The 27,471-nt window shown below is 46.6% G+C and overlaps 1 protein-coding gene across 1 annotated transcript in view; it reads right to left on the reverse strand.

Annotated features, from left to right (window-relative positions):
- Positions 1 to 9,800: 9,800 nt before the first annotated feature.
- LOC144754066 (mamu class II histocompatibility antigen, DR alpha chain-like) overlaps positions 9,801 to 27,471 on the reverse strand; it is a 215,672-nt gene continuing 198,001 nt past the window's right edge. The window contains exon 5 of the mRNA XM_078641589.1: positions 9,801 to 13,768. The gene's annotated coding sequence lies outside the window, so the exon portion shown is untranslated. The remainder of the gene's footprint in view (positions 13,769 to 27,471) is intronic.

The raw sequence follows: 27,471 nt of genomic DNA on the forward strand, positions 1-27,471 counted from the left end.
GTGGTCCTATGCTGGTTCTCCTCCTTCTTACACAGCCGTTCACAAAGGATTTTAAAAAACCTTATCTCCAACCTACACCCCGTTAACAGGGACGTCCCCCAAGATTCAGTGCTCTCACCTCAACTGTTCAACATATACATGGAGCCCTTCACTACCCTACTCAAAAATGCTAACATCCCTTTCCACCTCTATGGAGATGACACCCAGATCTATCTTGAAACCTCCTCCATTGATGGCATTCACAGACTTAATGTCACTCTAAAAGAAATCCAACATTGGCTGTCGCTTAACCACTTAAAACTCAACCAAGACAAAACCGAAATACTCCTCATTTACTTCAGAATGGCTAAAAGCTTTGGATGCTCTTAACGGCAATCACACTCTGACCCACTCCGTTAAATCATTAGGAATAACCCTAGACTCAAAACTCGACATGGCCAAACACATCAAGGACTCTGCAAAAAGTGCCTTCGTCAACCTGAAGCTACTTAACAGACTAAAACCATTCATCCCAACCAACGACCTCAAAAAAGCCACCCAATCGCTGGTGCTATCCAGACTCAACTATGAGAATGCCACCCTCACTGGTACAACAAAATCTTATCTAGCTCCCCTCAAAACTACTCTCAATGCAGCAGCTAGAATGGTCACTGGAATCAGGAAATACGACCACGTCTCAGCAGCACTAAGAGAACTAAAATGGCTCCTAATCGAACTGCGTGCCAGTTTCAGAACGGCCTGCCTCACACACAAAGCCCTGCACACAGGAAAACCGGAGTATTTGGCTGCTAAACTCAAGAGGGCTGGTCAGACAAGGAACCTCAGGAGCTCCAGCACCCTACTATTCATCCCTAGGAAAACATGCAAACAAAAAACTGCTGCACGTTCCTTCGCAGGAGACGCGCCCAAAATCTGGGATGCCATCCCAGTCGGTATCAGGACTATCTGGTCCTTCACAAAATTTTAAAAAACACCCAAAAGTCCTCTTCTTGAACTGCTCCCTCCCGAATGGATAGCCGCCATCTAAACGCAAATTCCTGCTCGACGTCTCTCCCAGACATTGTAGCTCTAAGACTTACCTCCTCCCTGCTATTTGACTCCCAACTGCTCCTCCACCCCCACTAAGTGGTTCAACCCCAATACACCGTGCACTCTATGAGGTTATCTCAGGACTCACGGACTACCTCAATGCTGCTCAGCACACTTGGACTTCCGAACCTATATGTAGAATAATGCTTTATTGAATGAATCTTGCTAAAAAAAACTGTTGTGAAGCGCTCCTATGACCTCGGGTCAGGCTAGCGCTATATAAAACTCCTTGATAAATAAATAAAATAAATAAATAAAAGAAGCACCAGGATTGACTGAAACATGCTGATTCGACTCTCCTTGAAGCACTGGGGGCCTGGGCATTCTCTCTCCGTCCAGCTGTCTAAGACAGCTCGGATTGGAGTGTAAAATGTGCGCATGTCAGGCTGGCCCTCGCAAGACAGCCGGCCAAAGTGGCATGCGCACATTAAACTGAAATTAATACTATTTTTTCCTGCTTCTGTCCCGCCCTCAGAATTGGCTGCTAACAGCACGGGGAAAAAAATGGTAATACATCTGTTTTATTACCATTTTATTTTTATCTGTTTCCTGCTCTCCAGTGGCGGGCGATGCTCCTCTGCTCTCATGGAGGCACCAACGCTGGGTCAGATATTCCGGGAGACCTAGATACAGAAAACTGGCCTAGTCTAGCCTATAAGGAATCATTGTCCTGACTGCTGTAACATGAGCATCATGCTGAAGCAAGTGAAGAAACTTCTACAGCATGCGAAAGATCCAGAAGCAAGATTTTATGACTGCTGTCACCTTTACCCCAAACGAAAGTTGGGTGTCAAACCTATCGCCCAGGTTTCAAGCCACCACCGCTGGAGGGGGAACACATTTGGGCCAAGCTCCAAGCTATCCTGGGGGGGGATTCCGCCCAAAGAATAAGATTTCCACTTTGTCTGGGTTGCACTGCAATTTATTGGCCTTCAGCCACTCAAGCGGCGCTACCGTACAGTGCACAAATGCATCCTTTGCATTTATGGAATCCCCATCTTATGTGAGCAGGAGTTGGGTATCATCCGCCTATGAGATGACCTTGATGTTAAAGGATTCAGCCAAATATGCCAGAGGGGACATTTAATTGTTGAAGAGTGTGGGACTTAGGGAGGAGGCGTGCAGCACTCCCCACTTCATCCTTTGTGCTCCCTAGTCATAAGGCGTCGTCCAGACCCCTTGCTCTAGTCTCTCAAGGAAAGAGCCCAGTGAGTTTAGGGCAGAGCCCACCACTCCTAGATTTTCTAACCTGTGCAGCAAGATGTTATGGTCGACCGTACCAAATGCGGCTGACAGAGACAACAGCACCAGAGCCATATTAAGGCCAGAGTCCAAACTGGTCTTAATGGATTCAGAAGCCTCTAACAATGTAGTCTTGATGTTGTGGCGAGCTCTAAACCATGATTGGGATGGATGGGTCGAGTTGTTCTCAGTTAGAACGGTGGTAAGTTGTTGGTTTACCAACTTTTTTAAAACCGTTGAGGCTGCTGGGAGCAGGTAGACTGGTCTAAAATTAGTCAGGGATTCTGGATCGGCATTGGCTATTTTGAGAAAAGGAATAAAATTAGCTCTCTTCCAATCATCTGGTAGGACACCTGAATGGAGGGAAATCGCAAATAGTTCCTGGTATTTCGGAGCAATAATATCCGAGATAGACCTCAGGATATGAGGAGGTATGGGATTAATTAGGGACCCTGACTTGCATTTCGCAAAAGAGGCTGTCACTTCCTCCAAAGATGGGTACAAAAAAATAACAATTTAGTGTGTGTGCTTGGCCCGGCTAAGTCCTATCTCAGACCCACAGGGAGAAATGTTCTCTCCCACTAGATTAGACTGAATTTTGAGGATTTTATCCTCAAACAAATCACTGAGTCAGGCGCATAGGGACTGACGAGACTCCAGTGGAGGACTTACAAAATCAGCCACCCTCCTAAGCCAAGAACTAAGGATGACTTCCCCTCCACAGCAGAATCTGGGATTACTGGTTTTGAATCAAGCAGGGCGCTCCTTATGTCAGCCATAGACACCTTACTCAAGCATCTGTTCTCATTCTGCAGTAGGGAAGGTCGGGGTTCCATTAGGCAGTCAAAGTGCCCAGAGAAAGGTAGTAGGAAATGGACGATTATGGCACTGGATGGGGGGATTCCCACTTTAACAATACATTCAACACTCCTTCCTGTTATGGTGCTCCCAGACCAATCGGGATTTGTTCCCACCCGATCTACATCACATAATTTATGCAAATGTTCGCAGTAATGCATGTACTGGAACCCACGCTACCGGCAGTAGCAGTGCTACTCAACGCTGCAAAAGCGTTCAATTCGATATCCTGGTCATAAATGGTCACGGCCCTGCATCGCATGGGAGTTCCATTTGTTTTTACTAATTGGATAAAGTTATTGTATACCAATCCAGTAGCATGGGTTAGAATCAATGGGCAGCTATCAGAGAAGATTCCTATCCAATGGGGAACACAGCAGGGCTGTCCACTGTCGCCGCTGTTATTTGCTCTTGTACATGAGCCCTTAGCCTGTATCTGAAGACAGCGCCATGCTCAAACGGCCTTCCGTTTTTTGCAACGTCCACTTGCAGTCTCCATGTATGCAGACAACATGGTGTCGTATGTCCGGGAACCGGCAGGATTTCTTGCACAACTTATACAGGAATGTGTCTGGTTTTAACGTTTCTCAGGCCTGGTTATCAACTGGTCCAAATCGACTGTACTGCTCCTCACGGACTGTACGCAACAGTTCGACATGGAATATCCCCTAGCATGGTGTACAGATACTGTAAAATATTTAAGAATATGGCTACACGGGGACCTTCAGACTGTCATACAATCTAATTTAGGCACGTCCATCACACGACTTAAAGGACAGGTAAATCGCTGGATTAAGTTGCCCCTGTCCTTTGCGGATCGAATAGCGCTGATGAAAATGGTGGTTCTCCCGTGATTTTTATATGAATGAATGAATGATTACGTATTTGTATAGAGCATGGCTACCCGGGGGCATCCCAGCGCTTTAGACCAACTTTCATTCTCAGAGTCTAGATAAACAGGAGGGTTTTCAGCATCTTCCTGAATTTAAGATGGTTTCCTTCCTTTCTGATGTGGTGTGGAAGATTATTCCACAGTTTTGTGGCCTGTAAAGAGAAGCGTCGGCCGCCAAAAAGTTCTTATTGTTAGATCTTAGTTCCCGACCGGAGAAATACAGGCAGAACATTGATTGAATCAGTGCAGGTCCTAATTTGTTTACTACTTTATGGACCGTGGTCAGAGCCTTGAACTCTATCCTCTGTTGCACTGGGAGCCAATGCAGCTGACGGAGTGCAGGTTTGGCAGAAGTTCTCAGTGGGACGTTCAGCAACATACGTGCAGCGCAATTCTGCACGGTCTGCAGGATCTTAATTGTCCCTTGAGGAGTACCTAAATATAGTGCATTGGAGTAGTCTAGGCGTGACAATATCAACGTCTGTACTAAGATCCTTCTAGCTTCAAAGGGTAGGAGTCTAATGATTTTCCTAAGAAGCCTAATAAGTGCATAACAAGTGGCTGCTACCTTACGGGCCTGTACTGAGAAATTAAGAGCTGGGTCCATCCACACCCCAAGACTCTTAATTTGTGTTTTGGGCTTAGGTGGCTGGCCAAGACTATCCGGCCACCATTCCTCCACCGTGGTGGGTGCCTTATGTCCTAGCATCATCACCTCTGTTTTTGTTTCATTAAGTTTTAGGAAGGATTCATCCATCAATTCCCGTACTTTGTTAAGACAGGTAGAGACATTTTCAAAAGGGGCGTCCTGAGTGGTTAGTGAAATAATGAGTTGTGTGTCATCTGCGTATGTTACCAGTTGTACTCCCCAGGGGAGCACCACCTCAGCCAAAGGCCTCATGTAAATGTTAAATAAGGTTGGGCTGAGGGACGAACCCTGGGGAACACCACAATGAAGACACATTTGAGGGGAGAAAGCCTCGTTTTCAAAGACCACAAAGGTCCTTTCAGACAGGAAAGAGTGCAGCCACTGTAGTGCGTGGCCTGAGACACCAACTTCTTCCAGCCTGTGCAGCAGGATAGAATGGTTCACGGTGTCGAAGGCCGCGCTAAGGTCTAACAGTAGTATGGCAGCATGGTTTCCATTGTCCACGATCTTCCTTGCTTCCTCAACCACTGTAACGAGGGCTGTTTCGGTGCCCTGATTTCTCCTAAAACCTGTCTGTGTGGAGTGAAAGGAGTTGTTGTCCTCCAGAAAGGCAGTGAGTAGAGAGTTTACATGTTTCTCCGTAAGTTTGCTGATGGTGGGCAAAAGGGAGATGGGGCAATAATTAGCCCAATCTTCCGGGTTAAGGTTGGGTTTCTTCAACAGGGCCTTAACTCTAGCCTGTTTCCAGGCCGAGGGAACCAGGCCTGAAGCCAGAGAGGCATTAATCACCTCCTGAATGACTGGGGCAACAGTGTCTGATACCAAGTTTAGTATAGCAGGTGGCGCAGGATCAACCGGAGAACCTGACTTTAGGTTGTTTAGAAGAAGCTGGGTAGTGGGGACATCCAAGGGATCAAATTCCACGAGTTGGGTCGAAGCCATGTAAGAGGAAGGAAGTGGTTCAGTGGATGTGTTTTGGAAGGATGAGTATATCTTAGCCACCTTAGTGAAAAAGAATTTTGCAAGTTCCTCACACCGCACCTGTGCTTGTCCGGAGTCATCAATAGGGGAGGGAGGCCTGACCAATGATTTACAAATTGTAAAAATTTCTCTAGGGGAGTTAGCGGCCGTGCTGATTTTTTCCTGAAAATAATTAGATTGGGTGGATTTAATCTCCTGTTTGTACTTCCTTAAGGCAAGTTTATAGCTGGCCTTATCAGCTTCAGAGTAGTTTTTCCTCCACTGTCTCTCATGTTGTTTACATACAAGTTTAAGTGTTTTCAATTCAGGCGTATACCAAGCATTCTTATTCTCACCACTTCTATGAGATAATTCAATCTTTGGGAGTGTGAGGTCCAAGGAGGCCTCTACCCACTGGTTGAAGCGCGTATCGGCTTCCAGAGGGTCATTAGTGATTTTTGGTAAGGTGTTTTTAAGATTAATATTCCAGGCTTCTTTTGGAAGTTTGGACCAGACTCGGCAAACTCTTTTTGTGAGCGTAGCATGTTCGACCCGTTTCTGAGAGGGCATAGAAAAAAGCAGTAGTAAATGGTCAGACCAAGGAACCCTGATAGCGTTATCATAACTAAGGGTATTTACATTGGTATAACAATGATCTAAAGTATGTCCTGCTATGTGTGTAGGATCTGTAACTATCTGCTTCAAATGAAGGACCTCCAGACCAGTAGTCAAGTTGATACAGGCCGGCGAGTCTGACTCGTCTACGTGGATGTTGAAGTCACCCAAGATGGTGAAACTCGGGGTATTGCTAGAGTAGTTTATTGCAATACTCGAAAGATCTTTGCAGAATTGGGCATAAGGGCCTGGGGGTCTATAAAGCAGAAGTCCAGAGAAAGTGTAAGTGGGGGAGAAGGAGATGGCGAACATAGGCTTTCAGCCCCTGATATTGAGGCTTTTTCTGTTCTGCATCCTAAGGTTTTTCTGAAAATGATGGCGATCCCTCCCTCCCCGACCGTCAGGGCGGTCTTGTCTAAGCATGGCATAATTAGAGGGTAAAGCGCGGACAATGTCCGATTGGGAGCTATCATTTGTCCAAGTTTCTGTTAGGAAAAGTGCATCTAGGTCTCGTTCCTCAAGGAGCAGGGCAAGCTCAACCGCGTGTTTTGGTAACGATCGACAATTAAGTAGCGCCAATCGATACATATCAACAGCATTCCCAACGCGACTGGGCTTATCAGGGAAAAGTTTGTAGTTGCAGCCAATACAGGATTTGGGGGTGAATGTATGAGCACCCAATGTAATACAGTTAGAGGCTATGCCCTTTTTTAGATGAAGCAAATCATCACGGCTATACCGGATCACGGGACAGACCTGTAATAGAGAGGATAGATCCGTGGCCCCTGGTCCCGGTCTGGCCCGGACGGGCACAGACGGGCTTTCCTTAGGCGCTCCTTTGGCGCGATGTTGGCGCGTCCGCAGAGCGTGTCCGCTGCGCGGAGGCATGATCGTATGTTTAAGTACTAGCGCCGAGTGCCTTGCGCCTGAGCAGCTAGACTGCACCCAACCTGGGAGATACCTCCCTAAGATGGCCGCGTTCCTTCCACTTCGCCTCCCAAGATCGAGGCCGGACTGAGCCCTAAATCGGCAAAGTCACACGAGTGAGGAATATGTGATTAAAAATGCCACAAAGGCCAAAGTAATATTTTAACACAAATTTAACAGTTTTTTAAAAACGATGCTGTAATACAGTTTTACTTGTGCAAAATGTATGTGTGTCTCCCGGCTTCCGCCTCAGGAGAATAAGCGGGTCTCGCGAACAGCTTTGTTTCCCTGCTTAAGTACTAGCGCCGAGTGCCTTGCGCCTGAGCAGCTAGACTGCACCCAACCTGGGAGATACCTCCCTAAGATGGCCGCGTTCTTTCCACTTTCTTATATATCTTTTTTTAAACATTCTGGTACACCTAACACAACACTTTTTCGATAGGCTTTGCTCCCTTTTGATCACACTAGCCTGGGGAGGTAAGAAACCTCAACTTAAGTGGGAGATAATTACCCTTCCATACGATCAAGGTGGCTTCGCAGCGCCAGGCTTCCATCTTTACTATCTCTGTGCGCAGGCGCACAATGGCTACTACTGGCAGCATGACCCAGCATATATTCCGCATGTGGCAGTGGAGGCAGGTGCCGTGCACCCCATACCGCTCAAGGCCATGATAGTAAACAAACATACGGTGTTTGAAAAAGGGGAATCCGATACTGTACAAACTACATCTAGGGCATGGCACAAACTCGTCAGCGAGCGCTTAAATTGCTGTTATACGCATCTAACATGCCGCTACTACATCACTCCGAGCACTCTGTCACCAGAGAAGCTGGCACACTGAAGACCCTCAAAGATATGGAGCTGTCCACAATGGCGGATGTGTTCCCTGGAGGCCAGTTCTAAACCCCAGAAAGCATAGGCGCCCGGGGCGATGTCTCCGCCATGCATCTTTTTGTCTATACTAGGTTACACTCTGCTATGCGTGTACTCTATCCACACTTCCCTACAGAACCGCCGGCCCTTGAGGTGCCCAAACTTCCATACACTGCTACATCTAAGGCCAAGCTAGTCACTAGACTTTACAAGGCATCGCAGAGAGATATGCCAACTGGGGGCAAAGCTGCGTTGGCCAAATGGAATGCCGTGCTGCCAGAGCCCCACTCTGAGGATGATTGGTTAGACAGCTGCTGCCTAACTGGCCAGCTGACGGCAAATGGCAATTTACGGTTAGTACACTCTCAATACCTGCATCAGCTATATTACACTCCTGCACAACTTCATCGATATGGGCTGCGACAAGCAGACACCTGCGAGCGCTGTTGTGCATCCGGGGCTAATTTCTATCATCTAGCTTGGGAGTGTCCCAAAGTGTATGAATACTGGAGCTCTGTCACATGAATTATTTCCCGGATGATTGAGGAATCTGTTGAGTGCAGCCCAAGGATGTGTCTGCTGGGGGTTGGTGCTAAGGTGCAGGCATCCAACAAGAAATTTGTGTCCATAGCACTATTGATGGCTAAGTGTAGGATCTCCATCTGCTGGGGGAGCAGGGTTGTGCCCACCACTAAACTATGGTTACACGATCTGGCTTACTGCCGGGATCAGCTCACATGCTATGCGGAGAAACTACAGACTGCGTCCAAGCCACGGGATATATGGGGGCCGCTCACGTCCTATCTACTGTCAATAACCGACATTTGATGCCTGAAAGGTGTTCATAAGACTGCCTTGCCTGTTCCTACCCTGCAACCCTGAACGAAGGCTGAGGTCATTTGACGCTCAGTTGCTAGTTTGCCCACGGTTTAAACTGGCAACGAAGGGCGGGAGATCTTTCTCAGTTTTAGTTCCCCAAATGTGGAACAGACTACCCGAGTCCCTTCGTAAAGAAGGTAACCTCCTACGCTTCAGGAAATCATTAAAAACACTTCTATTCAGAGAGGCCCTGGGTTCACATTAATCTGTACACGCTATTGATTCGTCAATCTGTTAAAGAGTTGTCTTGTCCTTCGGTCGTGAGCGCCCTGAGACCTGCCGGTGAGTTGGCGCTATAGAAACCAAAGTTAACAATAACAATAACAATGCGCTTCCTACTAATGACATGTCTGTATGTTTTTCTGCCCTTGACGATGTGCTCTACAACACTATGATTTATGTAATGAGTTTTAATGTAACATACATGCTATACCAATGCCATAACCTGGATAATTGTAAATTGTTCTTTACTGTTTCTGGGAAAAAGCATAAATAAAAAAAAATAAAAAAAAATACATTTGAAAATATGCCATCAGTAGCTCCATGAGTTGGGGCCAGTAGTAACGCAGGCTCAATTAAGAGAGGCGTATGTGTTTGTGATCTACGTAAACCTGCCCATGAGTGCTGTGTGTGTGTGTGCACAATCCCACAGCCAAACCCGTTGTCTTTGTCTGTGTTTGTTTTGTGTTTAAGTCTCTGAAACACCTGCTGCCCCACTGGAAACCACCTCCTTCCTCTCAGTGTGGCCGACGGCTTAAAGGCATCTCTAAGTAAATAATGTGGAAGCTTCATTGAGGACAAACATTTGTTGGACAGAAATATAGCATCCTTTATTATTTTTTTTGCACACAATGGAAGTTACAAGAGGAGTCCAAAACCAAACTAGAATGAAATGCAGATTTAGTTTTAAGTTATAGCCCTTTTATTGCACTTGGCTAACCGCATGAATTGAAGCACAGCCACTCGTGTCACACACACAGCATAAAAGGGCTGTGTTTGGCCCTAGTGATTATCTGGGTTACATTTCTTTTTTTCTCTTTTTTTAATTTGTTTTTATTATTTTATTACAAGAAAAACATTTGCAAACAGTGATCACTGAACAAATCTACTTCAGCAGAAAAAAGCAATCACGCTCCGGTCACTCTACAATTCAAAGGTCATTTTTGAAGGTCCCATCCACACTCTTTGGAGACAATGACACAATGACATCACAATCCTCTACATAGAGTAATGCTCCACATGAGTTACTCCTTGTGGGCACAGTGACGTGGCGGGTCCTGAGAGCCACGGGTGACTGCACAGATACGACCCTTGCTGGCTCTCTGGCCAAGAAGCCACCAGGATCTATCAGTGATCGAGTGAGCGTTAGCCGAAGGATGCTGAATTTAGAACTGAATTCTACGTCAAGACCGGTGGCTCAATTATGTAAATGTAAATGTGGGATACTTGTAAAGCGCACTGTTACTCTACCCGAGTGTCCTGGCGCTGTAGACTGCTGGGGAACCCGTCCTGGTTTTCCCTGTGAGATGGTCCCTTTCTGGGTATCTCCATGGTGAAACCAGGAATCCCCGGTGTCTGTGGGGGGCCGTTGTAGAGATCAGGCAAGCTTAATGCCCAGAGTTGCAGAGTGTGTTCCCTGGTTAGAGTAGGCACCGAGGCGAGAATTATCAAGTCCGTTTGATACCCTCAGCGCCTTGAGACCCTCCGGGTGAGTAGTGCGCTATATAAATGCCATGATTGATTGATTGATTGATTGATTGACCCTGGTCCACGCGTCGGGAATTGAACCCTGGTCCCGGGCCGTTCTCTGCTTCCGGGTCTGCCGCCTCTAACCAGTGAGCCACACCTCTCCACTATTTATTATCACACACATACTTACAGCCACATCACTAGCATCAACCTTAGGAGTTATCAATACATCTTCTCAGATTAATCCAAATGTTCCTCAGTTATTATTTGACCCGGCAGACTCCCCATAAGCTTTCAGAAGTTCCTGGAACTCATTGGGTGTTTTTCAGCCATAAGTCATTCTTGGCCTTCCGAGGAGAGCTGGTGTACGTGTGGAAGGGCACATTGGTTCCTTTTGTGCATCTCCAATAGAGGTGCCTAACTTCATTTTGTTTTTTTTAGAGTGAAAAACTTACAGCGCTGTTATTGGTAACAAACCTGCTCTGTCCGCTGGCCTCATTTTAGTGACAGATGAACATGTGGAAAAAGGCTTTATGTTTCACTTGTATTAGGGTTCCTCGAAACCCAAGTAATCAATTTGGAAGCTTGGTAGAGTACCTTTTAATTTCTTTATTAAATGGCCTGATATTTAACACTTTCTTGGAATTGATTGCCTGCTGAGTTGGGCAAGACTTTATTTCTAATTTTCTGTGGGAGCATATCCCCTGAAGGAAGCTCTTATTATGTGTCTAAGCATAATACATCTTTTTTACCACAATACTTTAGCTAAGTGTTAAAAGTAATGCTAAATTATTTGTTGTTTAAAATATATCCTGAATGGAATGAAATACAGGCTGCTAAATCCAGACCCTCTTTGGCCTCTCGCGCCTTGATTTCTTTCAAAAAGACCTTTTCCCCCTGTTTTTTTATCTAATTTGGTTACATGGGCAGATGGTTCATGGCCGAGGCTGGGACTGATACACCTGCCTTTGGGGCTCATTCGGCCAGGGTACTTATGGCAACCAAAGCATTTCCGTCTTTTGGAAAGTAGAAACATATAAGAGATTCAAACTGGCCTTATATAAATCTGTGTAAGGCTTTCTGTTACACTGAGCAATTTAGGAACAGCAGCTGTGGTTGCTGCCACCACACCACCCACCACTTTGTAGACAGTAATACAACTTGGTGCCCCTCCACCAGAGCTCAGCTGCAAAGGGATTCTATTCGTGCTGCAGAAGGTAGCAAAAGCATGTTTGGAAAGAATCAAAGATTCACTCATTCAACCAAATAATCATTTATATATGGAATTCCCCTTCATTCATCACTCATTCTTCTTTGTTCCAAAGTGTGTGGTCCGCACAAGGCCTGTATCTAAACAGTCTTTTATTTTTAGGGGCAGATTTACAATAACTGCTGCATCCCGCCATATAATCAGGGATGCGCCAGTTATTGTGTGTCACGGCTGCGCCACCCTGGATGCGCCGCATTTACAATGTGGCGCACCATGGGGCAAAAACGGCACAGACGCGTGATGCATCTGTGCCGTAAAGGCGGCGCATTGCTGGAGTTGCGTTGCAAGCGTGACGTAGCTCCAGCAATGCTTGGGGGTGCCCTATTCTTTCAATGCTGCGTCAATCCTTACGCCGGCTTCAAGCAGGCGCAGGGTTTTGACGCACCATGGGCCCAAAAGTGGCTGAGTGAAATCTTGTAGATTTCACTCAGCCACTTTTAGGAGGCGTTCCTGTGCCGGAACGCCCCACCCCCGCACAGGAACACCTCCTTCTGGTGCAGGGCTTCACAACGTGACACATCTCCCAGATGCGTCACGTTGTAAATACCCCGCAACATGACGCATCTTTTGCGATGCCGCTGCATCACAAAAGTGACGCAACTGCAGCGTAAAAGCAGCGCAAGGGGCTTGTAAATCTGCCCCTTAATTTCTAATGAAAGACCCAACAGTGAACCAGGAATCTTGTTCACACAAACAAACTTGTTGGTTTAAATTGTTGCTCCCTGATTCTTTTGAAAAAGACTTCTGTTACAAGCCATCGCCTCATCTATCCCAGAATCCAATTGAAGGACTTTGAACTTGTCAAAAAGAGCCTCTGGTCTGGCCGGAGAATGGGAACGAGTGAGATTTTGCGCTGTTGCACAACTGTAGCTTAAGCTGTGGCCTCCTGCAGGAGATGAGAAGAAAGTCATTAAACCTAACCCTTGACAAAGATGATGTATAAGGGTGGACGTCGAGATGCTGGCTTTTCATGACGTGTGCCTGTGGCTCCTTCAATCACTGCGACCAGTTTGAGTCTCTGCGGCATGACCAGGGTTACTAGCTGTCGGTGCTCCTTCGGGGAGTTGCACCAGTGTGTGTTTGTTTACTTACTTCAGGTATTTCCACCTCTGGATGTGTGTCAAAGGATTCTCTCTAACATGTCTATCTCCTGCCGTGGACAAATGATTGAGAAGGTAAGTGCACGCAGGTAAGTCGAGATAGGATATATGACGTTACAACGCATGCTTTTACAACGCATGCCTTTACAACGCAGTTTTTACAACGCATACTTTTACAACGCATAAGGCTTTTAGGCGCTGGATAGTGAATAGTTTAATTTACTATTCCAACTCCAGTCCCCGTGGATAGTAGGGAAGGTTATTGGATAGTAAATTAACCTATTCCCTATCCTAGAGCGCCCCCCAGAGCAATGCGTTGTAATAGTTTGCGTTGTAAAAGTTGCGTTGTAAAGGTATGTCGCTGTAAAAGTTTCGTTGTAAAGGCTGTATCCCGTAGAGATATACTGCTCTAAACTCCACGTCTACATACCTTGGAGATATATATGTACATATATTCAAGGTACACACATGGGCATTTGTGAACAGCAGGTTGGCATACATTCGTAAAGCTGGCATACCTCACACTTCTGGATGGAACCAGTAGTGACCAGAGGCCTCCAAGCGTCATACAGGACTTTCATAATATCATACAAAATCTGGCAAGTTAAATCACTAACATACGCATAAAAAGCGAATAATTTGCAAAAGAGGCAAGCAGTAGAAGGGCAGCAGGCTGATGAGTCTGCAGGAAAATTGAAGAAGACTTCCAGGTTGTTCTTCATATCTGCAAGAGAAAACAAGCATTGTCAAAACTCAAGATGCCGGAAACCGGGTTGAAGTCAACTGAAAATTTACATTGGATTTAAAGTGGGCGTCATTTCGTGGGTCAACATCGGGTAACTGCAGCTGGAAAATGGACAGTTGTTTGAGGTAAGACTAGCTAAATGTCATATCAAAAATCTTTGACAAAGACCTTAGGTTTAGGTTTTGTATGAGACAACACTCTTTTCCATAGTGTCAAGATGCCCTACACTTGTGCTCAATAAAAGCTCTGCCCGCCTGCCAGATAGTTTTTCACCGTGGGGGGATGTAAGAGGGAAGGTGGGTTATCTCTGCTGGTGATGATGGTACAGGACATATCCATTTAGATAACAGCAATTTCATCTCCAATAAGAGCACTTGTTTATTTAGCAATCAGTCGACCTTTTACAGTCACCGAGCAGCTTTTGCTGCAGTTTCCCAGTAAGCAACAGGTCTGTGTATCGCTTCAGCCAGCACACTCTGGGTCTGATTACAAGCTGTACGGTACTGAGTGTACAGTAAAATTACATGCACCAATAGAATCACTGATAGAATATCAACTATAAGAATATCAACGTCTAAAATATCGGAGGCGAAATATCGAGATCCAGAATATCGATGTCCTATCTACATTATGGTAAGTAGGAAAATATCGGAAAAAAATATTGTTGTAAAAAATATAGTTTTTTTTAAATTCCACTCCAGGGAGTACAACAGTAGGGAAAGTGTTGGATAGCGTAGGGGTAAAAATTACTATTCCCACTCCAGTGAGTGCAACAGTAGGGAAAGTTTTGGATAGCCTTCATGTCGATATTCTGGTCACCGATATTCTTGATGTCAATATTCTGTGCCTTCGATATTTCTAACTGGATATTTCTGTAGATCGAAATTAAAAAGCCGATAATATGTCTGTTCACCACACCAATACCATGTAATTACAAGTAAAATCCCCTGGAATGGAGAATTACTGTCTGAGACTGATTGTCAATTCCATGGTTCTCCTCCTGCTCTATAGGGATCAGTGGATGGGGCTGTGGTGGAGAGAGTAGGGAAGAGAAGGGGGATGAGGATTAGCTGCTGCTGCGCTCAAAGCCTCCTGTAGTTTGTTCGGTCCGAGAAACCGTGTATGACATTCCGTCATTCGATAAAACCAGGTGTGGAAACCCCATCCCCCTCCAAATCAGGGACTCAGAATCGAGCCCCAAATCATTTATTTGCTGCACATGAAGTTAACAGTGGTCAACAGGGCCGGCTTTAGAGTGGTGGGACTGGTGCTACCGCACCGGACTCCGACCTGGAGAGGCTCTGCATTTTCGTGTTGTCAGCAATTTGTAGGAAGTAATACAAATGTCTAGGTAACTCTGGTGATCAATGTACCTGCTGGAGAGATCTGAGCTTTGTGTCTCAGTTCTGACTCATCATAAAGTAGGACAGTGTTAATGTGCCTGCTGCAAAGCAGGTGTAACTTGCAGTTCACAGAATTGCATTTTAAGCAGCTAGCTCAGTGAATTACTGATTTTGTCACTGAGATCCTTTTGTTACTTGTAGTTAGTAAGTGACAATCATTCTAATAAAGCTCAGTGAGCTATGAACTAGCGTCAAAGATCTGCGTACAAACTGCCAGACATAGGTTTAGAACCTTATGTTTTTACCTCAGTCTTTCGTTGCTAAAAAGTGTTAGTTTCAGTAGAAATACATTTGTATTAGTAACTCCAATCCCAATTACTGTGTTATGGGTCAAATCCTGAGTTTGTGCTTCTCAAGCCAAGCAGTCTTAAAATATACTGCCTACCAGTATGGATGACACGTAATTCCTACACCCTCTAGTCCTCATTATCTTATGGAAAGTTTCCCATACATTAATTTACACACTTGTATGATTGATTGTCACTGTATAATGTGTGTGGCATGAAGTGCTCAAACACCGTACCCTGGTATGGGTAGTGCTATAAATGGAATTAAATATGTGTGCAAGAGGAGCTATGAAGAGATGAGGGGCAACCTAGGAGGGTGGTAAAGAGGGATTTTTTGGAGAATGCGGCCATTGGGAAGGGTGCCAACAAAGATTGTCACACCAGATAGCCAAAGCCAGCCCTGCTGTACTAGGCCTGGGCGGTGAACTTCGCTCCGTTCACGGAGTTTGCGGAGTTCTCTGCACTCTGCAGAAGTCACGGAGGGCAGAAAACTCCACTTCGCGATGTGCAGCAGAGTTATTTCCCTACTTGCGATCGCAAACGGTAAGTTCGCAATCGCGAACAGTAAGTTCATGAGCGCGAGCTGCCGCTCGGGGAGAATTTCTACCTGAACGGCAGGAATACCAGCACAAACTGCAGTTCGCACTGCACTCCGCCACTCGCGTAACTTTGCGGAGTTTTTTTGTAACTTCGCGGAGTTCCGTGTATGAAAACTCTGTGTACTACGCCCAGGCCTAGCCAATACAACTGGTGACACACACCAAGAGCTGGAATTCTTGCAACAGCTGCGCTATTTGTGCATTACCACAATAATTACCACTAAAAGATATTAATACATCTTTTCAGGCTCCATTTATGAAAGTATATTCAGGGGATAGTGAATAGGTTTAGCTTGTGTGTCCAACACGACGAGTGCGTTTTGATATAGTCTTATGTAGCATACTGTCCAATGGCATTGACCCTAACCCTGATGTACAGATATTTGGGTACTTGAGCTTATGGCTTGTGTGCTCAGTTACTGTGTGTTGTTGATCACCAAAAGACTGGCACTTACTCCCAGTGGACCAATCTGCTTCATGGGCAATATTAAAACAAGTTACTTACCTGTAACTTTAGTTATCCAGTATTGGAAGCTTTCATAGATTCACATGCCTGAATCATTCCGTGTCGTCGAGACGGGAGTCTCCGCTAAATAAAAAAGCAATGCTTAGTAGTATAGCAAACTGAAAAGAGGCCTAGGCCCATTTCCCTTTTGCAACCCATAGCCTTTGTTATGTAAAAAAGGCCCAAACTTTTCCCTGAACCAATCAGAGCTCCTCACCCTCTAGAACACTCCTGAGAGAACCTTCTGCCCCTCAGATTTTCGCGCACTTGTGCATAAAGAACACTTATGGTGCTAAATCCAAGATGAGCCTCTCAGGGGAGGAGGGTTGGGTGCATGTGAATCTATGAAAGCTTCCAATACTGGAGAACTAAAGTTACAGGTAAGTAACTTATTTTCTTACTCCAGTATTGGAACTTTCATAGATTCACATGCCTGAATCAGAATAGCGAGCAGTGAAAAAACAAAGCACATTTCTCAGATACATTTCCTAATCATGCAATACAATATGAAAATGAAGCATAATATCATACATATATACATATATATAAAATGTGACTTTGTAAAACCAAGAGAAATTACGGATGGAGGGATGGAAAGAAGGCTCACCGTTACTGGATGATATTCCGCAGTACCGCCTCTCCCACCGCCGCATCGGACTCTGCGGCTGCCTCCAAGTAGTCGTGTCTGGTGAAGGTGTGTGTGGATGCCCAGGTCGCTGCTCTGCAGATATCCTGGATTGGCACACCTCCAAATAGTGCAGCAGATGTGGCCACTGCCCTCGTGGAATGCGCACAAACTTGTGCATGTAGAGGCTTTCCAGCAGCTTGATGACAGTAGACAATTGCACTGGAAATCCATCTGGCGATTCCCCTTTTAGACAGAGGGAAACCTTTCCTGGGTGCGCTGAAAGCGACAAATAGCTGAGAAGATTTGCGAAAGGCCTTAGTGTCTTAGTGTCTTTTAAGTAGAACTTCATACATCTTTGAATGTCTAGTGAGTGCAACACTCTTTCCGCTGCTGTTGACGGATGAGGAAAGAAACGTTTCAACACCAACGGCTCATTCAGATGAAAGTCAGTTGGCACCTTAGGAATGAATTTCGGATTCGTCCTAAGAATCATTCTATCCTCCTGAAACTGTAGGAAAGGCTCCTGAATTGTGAGCGCTTGCAGTTCACCTACTCTTCTCGCTGATGTCAGAGCAATGATAAGAGCCAATTTAACAAGAAGTTAAGGTCCGCCCTGTGTATCGGCTCATCAATTGTGACAGTACTATATTCAGATTCCATAGTGGCGGTGGAGGCTTTACTGGAGGAAAGACCCTGAATATCCCCTTCATAAATTGCTTAATGATCCTTGATGACCATAAGGACGGGCCTGACGAAGACCTCCTATAGCGGGATAACGCAGCCAAATGCACCTTATTGGAAGCGTGCGCCAATCCTGACTTTGCTAATAGCAGAATGTAAGGTATAGTTTGATGAGGTGCAGCAGTAAGAGGGTGAATGTTCTGCCTCTTACACCACAGACAAAACTTCTTCCATTTCATCCTGTAGGTTTTGTTGGTACTGTCTGCTCTAGCTTTGGACAGGATTGTTCTACATTCGTGTGAGATGTTTAGATGACTAAACTCACAGTGTTCAGGAGAAAGGCTGCTAATCGCAAGGAGTTCGGGTCTGGATGGAGCACCTGACCCCTGGACATTGTCAGAAGCGATGGAATTGGTCGTAGTCGAATTGGACGGTCCTCTGACAACAGCAGGAGTTCCATGAACCAGTGTTGTCTGGGCCACCACGGGGCTATTAGGATCAGCCTGCACGGCTCTTTCTTGATCTTCACCAGTACGCGGGGAAGAAAAGGAATTGGAGGAAAACCATAGGCAAAGACGCCGGACCATGCCATGGAAAACGCATTCCCCCCAAGGTCCCTTCTAGGGAAGCCAGCTTGCAAAGTACTGGCATTTCCTGCTCTCTGTTGTGGCGAATAGGTCCACTATCGGTGTTCCCCACTTTTGAAAGATGCTGTTCAGGGTCCCCTGGTCCAGCTCCCATTCGTGGCAGGACGATTTGAGCCTGCTGAGAGTATCCGCTTTGACGTTTTGATCCCCGGGAGGTGTTCTGCTGACAATGATATTCCTTGTTGAAGAGCCCATTCCCATATCTCCTGGGCCTCCTGAGAAAGGGAGAGAGATCTTGTTCCCCCTTGCTTGTTTAAATAATGCATCGCCGTAGTGTTGTCTGTTCTTACCAACACTGGCGAACCTTGTATTCGTGGGAGGAAGGCTTGCAATGCCAAGCGGATCGCCCTGAGCTCCAGCAGATTTATGTGCAATCGCTGCTCGTGCACCTTCCAACGACCCCTGACTTGAAGGTCCTGATGGAAAGCTCCCCATCCTTCTAGGGACGCATCTGTCGTCACCACTAATGGAGCTGCTCTTGCAAGAAAAGTTAGACCCTGAGATACATTTTCTTTTTGTGTCCACCATTCCGCTGCTTGTACTATCACTGGTGTCAGTCACTCGTATTGTGTCGTCGAAGGATCCCTCCGCTTGACGCCACTGAAGATTGATTTGCCGCTGCCATGGGCGCATCCTTAACCTGCAATGAGGTACCAGGGGAATGCAAGATGACATCATGCACAGCAAGGATTTGTATCTGGGAACTGAAAGAGACTTGCTTTTTATGAAGTCTTGGAAGAGGGACACAATCCTCAGTTGCTTCGGAGGGAAACGCCTTGTTGCAGTCCGTGTCTATTATTGCCCCCAGAAAAGTGATCACTTTTGTTGGTTGGAGGTTTGACTTTCCCTCGTGAAGGGTCAATCCCAGTTTGGCGAACAAGTCTATGCAGGCCTGTGTTGACTCTCTGGCTTGTACTTGCGATGGTGCTTTGACTAACCAGTCGTCGAGGTAAGGAAATATCTGATGTTTTTGCCTTCTTAACACAGCCGCCACTGGAGCCAGGCATTTTGTGAACACTCTCGGCACTGACTTTAAGCCGAATAGCAGTACCCTGAATTGGTAATGTCTTCCGGCTACTAAGAACCGAAGGTACTGTCTGTGTGCGGGATGGATCGGCACGTGGAAATACGCGTCTTATAGGTCTAATGTAGTCATATGATCTCCTGGGTTCAATAACGGAAGGATGTCCTGTAGAGTCACCATCCTGAAAGATTGCTTCTTGAGATAGGTGTTTAAGGATCGGAGATCCAGAATGGGGCGCCATTGGAGTTTGTTTTTCTTGACAAGAAAGAACCGGGAGTAAAACCCCTTGTTTTCCTAGACCTTCGGTACCGGTTCTATTGTTCCTTTTTGGAGCATTGTCCGAATCTCCTGCCGGAGTTGATGCAGATGGTTGGCTCTCTGATGCATCGGGGGCGTACAAGGGGGCGTCTGAAGAAATTCTAGGGTGTGAACGAATTGAACAATTTTTAGGACCCATTGGTCCGTTGTTAGTTTCCGCCAATTTTGAAGATGGTAAGCAATCTTCCCACCCAGGGGAGCACCTCACATAGCCGGAAGATGGAGGTTGTCATTGCCGTCGGGTGTTGTCATTCCCCTGACGGCCACCCCTTCCTCTTGGAGCTGATTTCGTATATCCTCCTGATTGACGGTGATTGTACTGTTGACGGTAGGGCTGCGATGGGGCAAAATAAGAGGAATATCTTCCTTGTTGATATCCTCCTCTATATGAGGACTGGCCTCTGCCTCTGGAGCCACGAAAAGGGGTTTTTCTGTACTGCAGTGTCCCTAAAGCCTTTGCAGTATCGGTATCCTTCTTGATACCCTGCAGAGTATCGTCAATATGCTTCCCAAATAGATCTTCTCCATTGAAAGGGAGGTCTCGAATCTGGTTTTGCACCTCCGGCCTAAAAGCTGTTGCCCGTAGCCATCCCTGCCTGCGCAGGACTGCTGCTCCTCCCAAGGATCTAAAAGCCGTCGTCGCTATATCCATAGCGCAGTCTATGACTTCAGCCGAAGTCCTCTCACCTTCCAGGAGAATCTTCTTTGCCTCCTGCTTCTCCGGTTCCGGCACCTGGTTAATGTATGGAGACAGGTCACACCACATTCGCCTGTCGTACCTTCCCAAGATAGCGAGGGCATTAGCGGCTTTCACCAGCAGAGCAGACATTAAGGAAAACCGTTTTCCTGCATTATCCAGCCTTCTGCCCTCTCTGTCCGGAGGTGTCGTGATCGGAGCAGACGGGTTTCTGGACTTCTGCTGTGCCGCCTGAGTAATTACAGAATCCGGTTTGGGATGACCCAAAAGGCAAGCTGGAGCATCCATAGGTGCCTTATATTTTTTTGTCTAGTCTGGCCAGAACCGGCGTCACCGTAGCTGGCGTCTCCATGATTTTTAATCCTTCCTCCCAAATATGACTCACTATAGGCAAGGATCGCAACGATCTGCGACACGAGTCCTTGAAGTCGTATAAAAAGCATTCCGCTTTATACTCAGTCATGCTGAGTGCAAATCTCTTAGTGGCTCTCTCCATCAAATTATGAAAACCACCAATGTCTTCTGGTGGAGAATCTACTGGTCTCGGCGCAGGTGTTGAAGGCGAGGGGATGAGATAGTCATTCCACTCTGCGCTTGGTTCCGCAATCTCTCCATCCTCATGATCCTCATCTGAGGTATCGTGTTGTGACTGTGGCGGTGGAGACCTAGCAGTAGGCTCCGGCAACACCTCTCTCCTACGCACTGGCGTCCCTGGTACCGACCGTGGACGTGGAGTAACCTCTGGAACTTGCTGAGTGGCTGGATTTGCTAGGTATCTTCTTCTATAATCCTCCAACATGCCCTGGAGGTCTTTTAACAAAGAGGATGGTACACTTGTCATATCTTCACCATGCTGTTGGTGATATTGGTGCTGCTCTTGGGGATGGTCTTGAAAACCCCCATATTCTTCCTCAGAATCGACCTCCTGGTACTTGACTTGCAATTGCGAAGGGATACTCGCAAAACCATAAGGACCCTCGTCCTCTTCCTCCTCCGAATCTTCCTCTTCCAGCAGGTGAGAAGGAACCAATGGAGATACCTTGCTCGGCGATGTAACCTCTGGTGTAATAGGCTTTTTCCAGGGCACTAATCTTTTTTCTGGTGTCTTTTCCGTCGTCGACGAGCCCGTTGACGAGATTCCCATCGCCGTCGTCGACGCAACCGTCGACGTTGTAGTTACCGTCGACGCTATCCTCGTCGACGCTCCGGTCGTCGTCGTCCTCGTCGACGCTGCCGTCGTCGATGCTGCCGTCGACGATGTAGATACTGTAACACTCGTCGACGCTCTCGTCGACGGTGAAACCGTCGACGATATCGCCGTCAACGGTGAAATCGTCGAAGCTACCTTTTCACCAGCTTTCACTCCTTTTTTCGTCAACGACGTTGATGTTTTAGTCGTCGACGATGACATCTTTTTCGTCGACAGTCCCGTCGACAGCGTTGAAACACTACCTTTCTCCTCAGAAGGCGCATAGGAAGTTCTCTTGATGGTAATCTTGACTTTATGAGGCGATTTTGGTGGTTCTGAGGCGGACGTCACCTGTTTTACCTCAGAAGCAGAACCCTTCTTCCCCTTAGCTTTAACTGAAGGGGATTTTGAGGGACTGCGCCCTGAAGACCCTGGGGTGGTCTTTTTTAGGGCCTTCTCAGGTCTTTCGCCTGAGGAATGTGTCTGAGGAGATCTACTTCTCTTTTGAGATCTCTTAGACGATACAGACCCCTCCTCACTCTCACTTGAGAGGATTTCTTTTCTGGCTTTGACTTTCTGGAGACAAATCAGCAGCCTTCCCTCACAATCCCTCAAGGTTTTATTTGAAAAGGTTCGACATACCTTACAATCTTCTGCCTTATGGTCTGTATAGAGGCAGTATATGCAATCTTTGTGAGGGTCATCTGTATAAAGCCTCTTCTTAGAGCAGGTGGAACACGCTCTAAATAATACCTTTTTCTCCTTTTCAGACATGGTAGATGAATAAGGAACTCCAATAAGAAGAAACTAGAAGATGAGAGACCTTAAATCTAGTCCAAATACCTTTTGAAGTAAAGAGTTTGAGCAGAGCTCAAAGGAGACTCCCTAGCACAACGTACAGTAGAAAATCTGAGGGGCAGAAGGTTCTCTCAGGAGTGTTCTAGAGGGTGAGGAGCACTGATTGGTTCAGGGAAAAGTTTGGGCCTTTTTTACATAACAAAGGCTATGGGTTGCGAAAGGGAAATGGGCCTAGGCCTCTTTTCAGTTTGCTATACTACTAAGCATTGCTTTTTTATGTACCGGAGACTCCCGTCTCGACGACGGGGAATCATTCAGGCATGTGAATCTATGAAAGTTCCAATACTGGAGTAAATGTGTGTGTATACTACTGTGCATTGGTATTTTTATAACCCAAACCTAGACGCGAAGTAAGGGCTACATGAAGGGTTGGGAGACGAACTACATGATAGATCGTGTATGTCACATAGGGATTACACAAATACATTTTACACATATTACAATTCACATTTTTTTAAATATATATATTTTATTTATTTTCGCAATATTTTGCACATGGACTCCATAAAGCCCACTTATTTTCTATGTCATTTGGGAGGCGGCAGGTCCAGAATAAAGGAGGAAGCAAAGTTACAAAGCTTAACAAACCCTCTCACCAGAATGTCTGGCTTGTGGTGGAAGTTTCGTCTGCCTTTATTTTTCATTTATTTTTCGAATTGTATATAGTGCAAACTTTACCCGAAGGTATCAGAGCGCTTTACAGAGTTTGTACAGCAGCATTTACAAGAAATACAATAGATGGTGTAGTAGATGCATGATATAGTTCGGAGGTAGTGATGGTTGGTTCTTTCAGTGGTAGGAAGAGTAAATGAACGGCTATTTCCAGGTAGGGGTTACCAGCGGCATAATATAAATCGATGGCCCCCTCCTACAGGATGTACCACATCTTACAGGCCTTAGGTTCAAAGGGTGCCTCCTTCGTCACGTGGAGCTTTGTTATGACCCTGGACATCAGTCTGGGGAATGTGTTCTGACAACATAGTGGCAATGGGTAGTCACCAAGCAGACACCAGGAGACCAAGGGATGACTATCTTACCCCTCACCATAATGTTAGAGCAAATCCATGACTTGACACTCATACGCCAGTCTGAGCGGCCTGTTGATGCCTCTTGGCACTTGGACTCTGTGGTACTTACTCTTTCATGCATGCCGCATGAAAGAACAAAACCACGCACTTCCCCAAGGTGGTTTTGCTTGAGCTTCCTCTTGTGTCTCCAACATGTTCCTCATACATCGGAGAAAAGAGTTTCTGCTCAAATCAGAATTATAAGTCCATCTGTGTGTTTCCAAGGATAAGTTTGTGAGGTCTGACCTCAATAAATAGCATCTCCGAAATCTGAAATTGACAAATAGCATCCCTAGGGGTTTACTTGGAGTAATGTGGTGAATTTGGATCTGTAATTGCAGAGCTAAATCAACTGTCCCTTTGTCACTGCTAAGAGGAGAATCTATACCAACTCATTGTCAAGCTCAGGTCCAAAGCCAGAACGAGTCTCAACCCTTACTCCTCATCACCACCGGTTACCAAAAGTCCTCGGTAAAGGCCATAACCAGTGAATGTCCTACAGGCCTCACTTCCCTCTTCTAAAGCACTCAGGCTAAGATCCCGCACTTGTCCAAGGGGACCGAGGAGCTCTGTGGCTACCCAGTGATTTACCACCCTTTTCCCACGAGTTGTTCTCTTCACAAGCACTATTCACAAGCAACCTCTCCACTAACAGACCCGGAGGAAGCTCCTCCGCCCCTAGGGCCAGGGGCCCAGAGGAAGCTCTTCCGCCCAGGGGACCAGAGGAAGCTCTTCCGCACAGGGGACCAGAGGAAGCTCTTCTGCCCCTGGGCCCAGAAGAAGCTCTTCTGCCCCTGGGCCCAGAGGAAGCTCTTCCACCCCAAGGCCCAGGGGCCCAGAGGAAGCTCTTTCGCCCCTAGGTCCAGGGGCCCAGAGGAAGCTCTTCCGCCCCTGGGCCCAGATGAAGCTCTTCCACCCCTAGGCCCAGGGGCGGAGGGGCTCTTCCGCCCCTGGGCCCAGAGGAAGCCCTTCTGACCCTAGGCCCAGGAGCCCAGAGGAAGCTCTTCCACCCCTAGGCTCCTGGGCCCAGAGGAAGACATGGCTTGGCAGTTCGGGCTGGACTGTTCCCATGAGGCACAGGGTCAAGACTGATTTCCATATGACCATGTCTGAACTGGGGTGGTGGAGTGAGCTAAAGAAAGATGATGGATTAAACCCAGATCAGTTGACTCGGGGTGAGTGTTTGATTTGCTCAAGCACTTCGTCCATCATCCCCTTTTATACCTGACACATTCCATGATAGGTTTTTCATCTCTTAAAAATTAAATAAGAGTGCCTGTACTTGACCCCTGTTAATTTGTTCCTTGGATTCAGTTTGTTGTTAGTGATGTCTATTCTTTCTAATTGGGTCCTCTGATGAAGCAGCATTATTACTAGGATATTCTGGGGTTACCTCCAGCTGCGTAGCATGTGGCTCCTTGGAAATTATTGATGATGTAATCGATGCTATTAGTGGTCAATCTTGGGAATCTAAATCAGACAATGCTTGATATCTACTGCTAAGTTCCAGAGAGGGAGCCTCCCTATGTGTAGCAGTCATCTGTGTGGTAGGCCTGTTAGCTAGAATACCCGTTCCTCTGTACTCAAGATGTCTGTAAAAGAACCCAAGTGGTAGAATTTTAATCCCCGGAACCAGCCTCTGGCTTACTGATTGTGTCCCCCTACCAACCAGATGTCCTGCCAAAGATGGAGAACTGCAATTTATAACAATACAGTCTCCATCGAGGGACTTTGCCAATGGACCAACCCAACCTACCCGCCTTAGGAACAGAATATCCCGATATTAGATGTTAGAGAAATTGGTATTCTGTATTAACCAATACAAACTTTGTTTTCAACTCAGTCTGTGATTCCTTTTGACCATCCTGCAGGGGGAACGCTAGTGAGAATTGCCACATAAGGGCAACACTCCGGTGGAAGGTGCAATGTCACCCTATCATCTCGGCTGAGTGAATTATTTTTGGGCCGCAAGTATTATTGTGTTATGACGGGCTTTGTGGTATTGCAACCTGCCAACCTCCCCCACAGAGGTTGCATGTAATATTCTTGAATTTGCAATTCCAGGAGGCAAACTTAGATTCCCCGCATCATTTATATGATTAATATGCATGGGCCCTACTTGCTTCTGTTGCTCTGCTCTAGTGGCACTGGTAGCACTTCTTCGTTGGCCTTTGCCTCCTGCACGGGAAAGTTGATCAGCACCCGATGTCAAAGTCCCTGTACTCAGTCCCCCCTGGGGGTCCCTACCTTCATCTACCCCCTTGCATGTGTCTCCACCCCTCTCTTTCATTATGACCCCTGCCCCTAAGGACTTGTCTGATACTAGATTATAAAGTAATGCCACTGTTGACTCCAATTTCTCAAGTCTGGTAAGTATGGGAAGAAGGTTTTTGGCTATAATTTCTTCTAAACGGTCAGTTAATGCCACACCAATCTCAGGGGACAATACAACTGGATCTTGATTTACAATTATGTTTGGGCCAGTTGGGCCTGTAATAGGGGAATGACTTTCTGATACAACAGCAATAACTTCTGTAGTTATATCCTGGGCCTTTATATTAGATCTAGTCCGTGCACAGCGTGGAGTTTTTTTTTCCTTTTGGCAGCTACTTCACACACTGAAGGAGCTGGTGATGGTAAACAGGGGTTGTGGGTGATATGTACAATGTCTAGAGTTCTTTACACAGGAGAGTTATTGCATTTGATGTCGCTCAATTGAGTTCCAGCCACAGTCATTGCATCAGTAATAATACTAGCCGGCCCACCTCCCACCGACGCTCCGTAACCTGTATCTCCTTGTCAATAGCTTTGACAGCCCGAAGAAGAAAACAGTTAAGTGTCGAGTTTGCAAGAATTTTTGAAGTGGCCATCTTCCCCTCCCTTGATTTCAAAATAGCCGCCATCCCAAAGCGTTAGCTTAAAAACAAATATAAGCTTACTTGAACGCTGGCAGGTCACAGATGAAGATCTTGATGACCCGTTGTATTCCCAAAGGACGAGTCAGTATGGGCACCCAAAAAACCAAGACCGTAGAGACCTGGCCCTGCCCTGCCGTTGCCAGCCGCAGACGGGCCCGCCCTTGGAGCAGGCGCATCCCGCGCTGCGGGAGCTCGCGCCCAGTTTTCAAGCGCCTCCAGGCGCTATGGCGTGACGCGGTGAGGGGCGCCAGAGAGAGGGGCAGGCTGGTTGTTGCAGTCTTTCCTGGACCAGGAAATGCAGTGGACGTGACCCGCGCTGCGGGAGCTTGTACCCAGTTTTTGAGCGCCTCCAGGCGCTAAGGCGTGAGGCGGTGAGTGGCACTAGAGAGAGGGGCAGGCTGGTTGTTGCGGTCTTTCCGGGACCGGGAAATGCTGCAGTGGACGTGACCCCTAGGAGGGTGATGCCAGCATTGGCACTGCCTCCAATCCCTGCCACTTTCCCCACCGGTGGATGCAGGATCCTGGTGGTGGCAGCGGTCTTGTGGCAGTCCGCCCTCCCTGGTCATATTCGGGCAGTTGGACCGCCGAGGAGGTGGCGGTCAGACCACCACCTCGGGTATGGCGGTCTTGGGACAGCTGTACTCGTAATAAGGCCCTTTGACTTGCATTGTACCATGTTGTACATTCTTTAGGTTTGTTTGCTAAGTTTAGGTGCAATTTGGGTACATTCATAGTTGTTGGTAGCTTTGCTCTTTTTGTAATGCATCTATTAATTTATAGAGTGCAGGTTGGGTTCTGCCTAGAGTGGATTGGAAAGCATTGTGCCATTCTTCCACTGCGTTGTTTGTCTTGGCTTCCTGT

The sequence above is a fragment of the Lissotriton helveticus genome, chromosome 5_1, assembly GCF_964261635.1.
Source record: "Lissotriton helveticus chromosome 5_1, aLisHel1.1, whole genome shotgun sequence".
Taxonomy (NCBI): Eukaryota; Metazoa; Chordata; class Amphibia; order Caudata; family Salamandridae; genus Lissotriton; species Lissotriton helveticus.